Raw genomic sequence first — 5,496 nt, forward strand, 5'->3', positions numbered from 1 at the left:
GGAGCATTTGCGTGTTGTGCTACAGGTTTTGAAGGAGAAGCAGTTGTATGCTAAGTTATCCAAGTGCGAGTTCTGGTTATCAGAGGTGAGTTTTCTTGGTCATGTGATTTCACGTAACGGGATTGCAGTGGATCCATCCAAAGTAGATGCAGTGCTACAATGGGAGGTTCCGAGATCGGTTACTGAGATCAGAAGCTTTTTAGGTTTGGCGGGTTATTATCGAAGATTCATTGAAGGCTTTTCGAAATTGGCACTTCCGTTAACTCAGCTTACTTGCAAGGGTAAGGCGTTTATTTGGGACATAGTTTGTGAAAGGAATTTTGAAGAGTTGAAGAGAAGGTTGACTTCAGCTCCGGTTTTGGTTTTACCTGATCCTGAGGAACCGTTTGTGGTGTATTGTGATGCATCGCATATGGGGTTAGGTGGTGTTTTGATGCAGGGAGGTAAGGTGGTGGCTTACGCTTCGAGACAATTAAGGATTCATGAGAAGAATTATCCCACTCATGATTTAGAGTTAGCTGCAGTGGTTTTTGCATTAAAGATTTGGAGGCATTATCTCTACGGTGCAAGGTTCGAGGTCTTTAGTGATCATAAGAGTTTGAAATACTTATTTGATCAGAAAGAGTTGAACATGAGACAACGTAGGTGGTTGGAATTCTTGAAGGACTATGACTTTAGCTTGAATTACCATCCTGGTAAAGCTAATGTGGTTGCCGATGCTTTGAGTCGGAAATCTTTGCATATGTCCGCTATGATGGCGGAGGAGTGGGAACTTTTGGAGCAGTTTCGTGATCTTAGTTTGGTATGTGAATTGACACCAGATAGTGTGAAATTGGGTATGTTGAAAGTAACGAATGACTTTCTGTCGACCGTTAGAGAGAGACAGAAAATGGATGTGAAACTTGTTGATTTGTTTATGGTGGCAAATCAGAGTGTTGATGGCGACTTCAGAGTGGATGGTCAGGGTGTTTTGAAATTTCGTGGTCGAATTTGTGTACCTGATGATTCCGAGCTGAAAAAGATGATTTTAGAGGAAGGTCACAGAAGCAGTTTGAGTATTCATCCGGGAGCCAATAAGATGTATCAGGATTTGAAGAAGATCTTTTGGTGGTCTGGTTTGAAAAGGGATGTGGCTCAGTTTGTGTATGCGTGTTTGGTATGTCAGAAGTCAAAAGTGGAGCATCAGCGTCCTGCAGGGTTGTTGCAACCATTGGATATTCCAGAGTGGAAATGGGATAGTATCTCTATGGACTTTGTGACGAGTTTACCAAATACTGTGAGAGGTTTCGATGCAGTTTGGGTGATTGTTGATAGGTTAACAAAGTCTGCTCACTTTATTCCTATTAACATCACTTTTCCAGTTGCGAAGTTGGCTGAGATTTATATCAAGGTGGTTGTGAAACTACATGGTATACCGTTGAGTATTGTGTCGGATAGGGATCCAAGGTTCAAATCAGATTTTTGGAAAGGTTTGCAAGAGGCTCTAGGTTCTAAGTTGAGGTTGAGTTCGGCTTATCATCCTCAGACAGACGGTCAGACCGAAAGGACTATTCAATCGTTAGAAGACTTGTTGAGGGCATGTGTTCTAGAGAAGGGAGGTTCGTGGGATACTTATCTTCCGTTGATAGAATTCACTTACAACAACAGTTTTCATTCTAGTATCGGAATGGCACCTTTTGAAGCGCTATATGGTCGTAAGTGTAGAACTCCACTGTGTTGGTTTGAATCGGGCGAAAGTGTGGTACTCGGACCTGAAATAGTAAGAGAGACTACAGAGAAGGTGAAATTTATTCGTGAGAAGATGAGAAGTTCACAGAGTAGGCAAAAGAGTTATCATGACAAGCGAAGGAAAGATTTGGAATTCCAAGCCGGTGATCATGTATTCTTAAGAGTTACGCCTATGACTGGTGTTGGACGAGCTTTGAAATCGAGGAAGCTTACTCCGCGTTTTATTGGTCCTTATCAGATATCGGAGCGAGTTGGCAAAGTTGCGTATCGGGTGGCGTTACCGCCAAGTCTTTCTAATCTGCACGATGTATTCCATGTGTCTCAGTTGAGGAGATACATTGCGGATCCGTCCCATGTGATTCAGATGGATGATGTGCAAGTGCGTGAGAACGTGACGGTTGAGACGATACCGGTGCGTATTGAAGATCGTGAGACTAAGACTCTGCGAGGCAAGGAGATCGCCTTGGTGAAAGTCGTATGGTTAAGTGCGGCAGGTGAGAGTTTGACCTGGGAGTTGGAGAGCAAGATGCGAGATTCCTATCCTGAGTTGTTTGTAGCAGGTAATCTTATTTTCGAGGACGAAAATCTTTTAAGTGGGGGAGGGTTGTAACGCCCGTAAATGTGTTTTTCTGATTAATTGTGATGTTTGCTACATTTTCCTAATTTTACCGTTTTCGAGTCGAGTCAGTCGGTAAATATTAATTATGTTAATATTTTACTTATTACTTTCCATGTGTGTAATCATTATGTTTTGGGTGTTAATTGGTTAGAATTGATATTTAGGGACATTTGGGCCAAAATTAGAAATTATGAAAGTTGAGTGGGGAAAAATGAGAAGTAGAGAAATAGAAAGAGATATTTTGATAAAGAGAGAAAAGGAGATATTTTGAGATAGTAAGAAAGAAAGAGAACTTGGGGAAGAGAAGAGAAAGAAGAGAAAAACAAAGAGAAGAAGAGAGTTGTAGAATCCAAACCAAGCTAGAGCCAAGAATCCAACCAAGGTAAGGGGGATGAATATAGTTTATCTTGATTGTATGATTCTTGTAGTTTGTGTGTTTTGTTCTTGTTCTTACTCTTTTCCAAGCTTGTTCAACAATGGCAAATTGTGTGTTTTGTGAGTTTTGAAGATATAAACTTGATTTTGTGGTGTGTATGTGTACTATGATGATAGATATTCCCATGGATCATGTTTGTTTTTCATTTCTCCATGTTTTCTTGCTTATGAAGAAATATAGGTCAAAGATGATATGTGATGATCCAACCATATGATAATCATGGATTAGGTGTATATATAGCATGTTTGTGTTGTATTGGTGTTAGGATGAAGGTTTAAATGGGTTTTGAATGGTTTAGAGGGAGCTGAGACGGTCTGTTACAGGACTGGTTTTTCTGGGTTTACGAAGGTCCGCTGAGCGGAGGGGGTCCGCTGAGCGGAGGTTCTTTTGCAGGAATCTCTGTCTGGGTCCGCTGAGCGGAGGTTCTGTATTTTCGTTTGGTGAATTCTCTGTCTGGGTCCGCTGAGCGGAGCTCAAGCGGACTGTGTGAAATTTTGTTTTTCCAAACTTCGTTTTGCTGTATCTTTTGAACCGTAGGTCGTTTCTACGCGCCGTTTGAAGTATTATGAGAACCCTTGAGTATGCTTTATGATAAGGAGGAGTGTGTTAGTGGTTGAATGAATTTTTCATAAATTTATTTTTGTGAAATGATATTTGCTAATCAAGTATGTTTTGACGGTATATGTGTGCTGTGTGAATATGAACGCCTGAGTGGCAATTTTGATGATGTATCCGTGTGGATTAATATAACCGGTGTGATGAGGATATGTGACCGAGTTATATTATCGTTGTTGTTGTTGTTGTGTAATCGAGTCGTTTGTATGCACAGCATAACATTTCAATACGTTAATGGCGGAATGCTGTTAACAGATGGCCTGCGGGCATGGTTACCAGTAGGGGCTTAATGCTCGGTAATGGAATGAGCCTGAGTGGCAAGAGGTCATCAGTGGGAGCTGCGTGCTCGATGACGACAGCCTGCGGGCTTCCTGAGTGGAATAAAGTCCCAGCATAATGCTTGGCAGGTGTATTTGTCATAATGACAAGGAGGAGTTTTACTCCGGATTTGGTACCACATGCATACGCATAGTCGGGTCTCATTCATCATCGTCAGTCTTTATAATTTATGTTATCATTCATGTACCGTATTACTTATATATTGACTGTGGTTGACTTGTTGGATTATCTTGTTATATGATTCTTAATGATATTGTGGGCATTACTATATTGATCATGCTTTCATTATGAATTGTATTCTCACCCTTCTGCCTTAATGTTACCTACTCGTGGGTAATGTGCAGGTGATCCGCAAGTGTAGGTGCTCACTTTGTAGTTGTCCGTTTTGGTGTCGTCCGCTCGTGATACGTAACACCTAGGGGGGGGATCGAACACTTATTTTGTAGATAATGCTCATAGGATCCTTTTGATGTATATTTGATCCTTTAGATGCGTTCGTATTATGTATTGTGGATACCTTCTCATGCGATGTATTTTGGAAGAATGTTGTGGATATTTTGTTTACCAATACATTTATATAAGTATGAATACATTCAGGTGTTTATATGTATCCGTCCTCTTTGATTATTTGTGTTACGCATCTTTTGCGAGTATGTTATGTTTGGTTATGTGGTTACTTAAGTGTAACGCTCTAATTGTTTTTGTGAATTTAATTTTTATACTCTGATATTTGTACCTATATGCCTGGGTAGAATTGGGGTGTTATAGCAGGTGGTACTTATAGGGATTTCATTCGCATGAATCCTCCGGAATTTCATGGCGGATTAGATCCTATAAAAGCGCATGAGTGGGTGGCCAGTGTGGAAGGAATCTTTGAGATCGTGCATTGTAGTGAAGAGAACAAGGTAGTGTTTGCTTCTCATTCGCTGAAGGGTCCAGCTATGAGATGGTGGAAGAGTGCTTCTGCCTTGATGACTATTCAGGAGGTACCTAAGGAATGGGATAATTTCAAGACCACTTTTATGGAGAAATATTTCCCTAGTTCGCTGAGGACCAAAAAGGAATTGGAGTGTCAACAGTTAAGGCTGGAGAACATGTCAGTGGCTACTTATGCTGAGAAGTTTGAAATTCTAGCTGCTTACTCTAAGCAGGCCGCGTATGCTTCTGATGAGAGTTGGAAGGTTGACCAGTTTCTATTTGGTTTAAGGGTTGATATTTCACATAGTGTGTCCCAGAGGGAGTTCACTACTTATACGGAATTGTTGCGACAATGTTATGTGGCTGAGACCAGTTTGAAGAAAGTTCAAACTGAGGAAGATTTGAAGAAGAAGAATCAAAATGAGAGAGGAAGGCCAAGCCAACAAATTCGGCCTAGGTAACAAGTTTTCAAAGGAAAGCAAGTGCAAGGTTCTCGGTCTAGTGCACCTCCAGTGTGTCGTGTTTGTGGTAAGAATCACTTTGGAAGGTGTAGCCTTGAAAGGGTGAAGTGTTTTCATTGTCAGCAAGAATGGCATATGGCTAGGAATTTTTCTCAGAATAGGAATCAAATGCAAGGAAGGGGTACTGGTCGAGTGTATACCTTGGATGCTAAGAAGAACAAGGGTAATAACTCTTTGATTGCGGGTACGTGTTTCGTTACTGGGCATTCTTGTTTTGTGTTATTTGATTGTGGAGCAACACACTCTTTTGTGTCATTGCAATGTATGAAGCGACTTGGGTTGCAAGCTACTTCTTTGTTTCCTCCTATGGCGGTTACTAC

This window comes from Vicia villosa, unplaced genomic scaffold, assembly GCF_029867415.1.
Source record: "Vicia villosa cultivar HV-30 ecotype Madison, WI unplaced genomic scaffold, Vvil1.0 ctg.000348F_1_1, whole genome shotgun sequence".
In the NCBI taxonomy this organism is placed as follows: domain Eukaryota; kingdom Viridiplantae; phylum Streptophyta; class Magnoliopsida; order Fabales; family Fabaceae; genus Vicia; species Vicia villosa.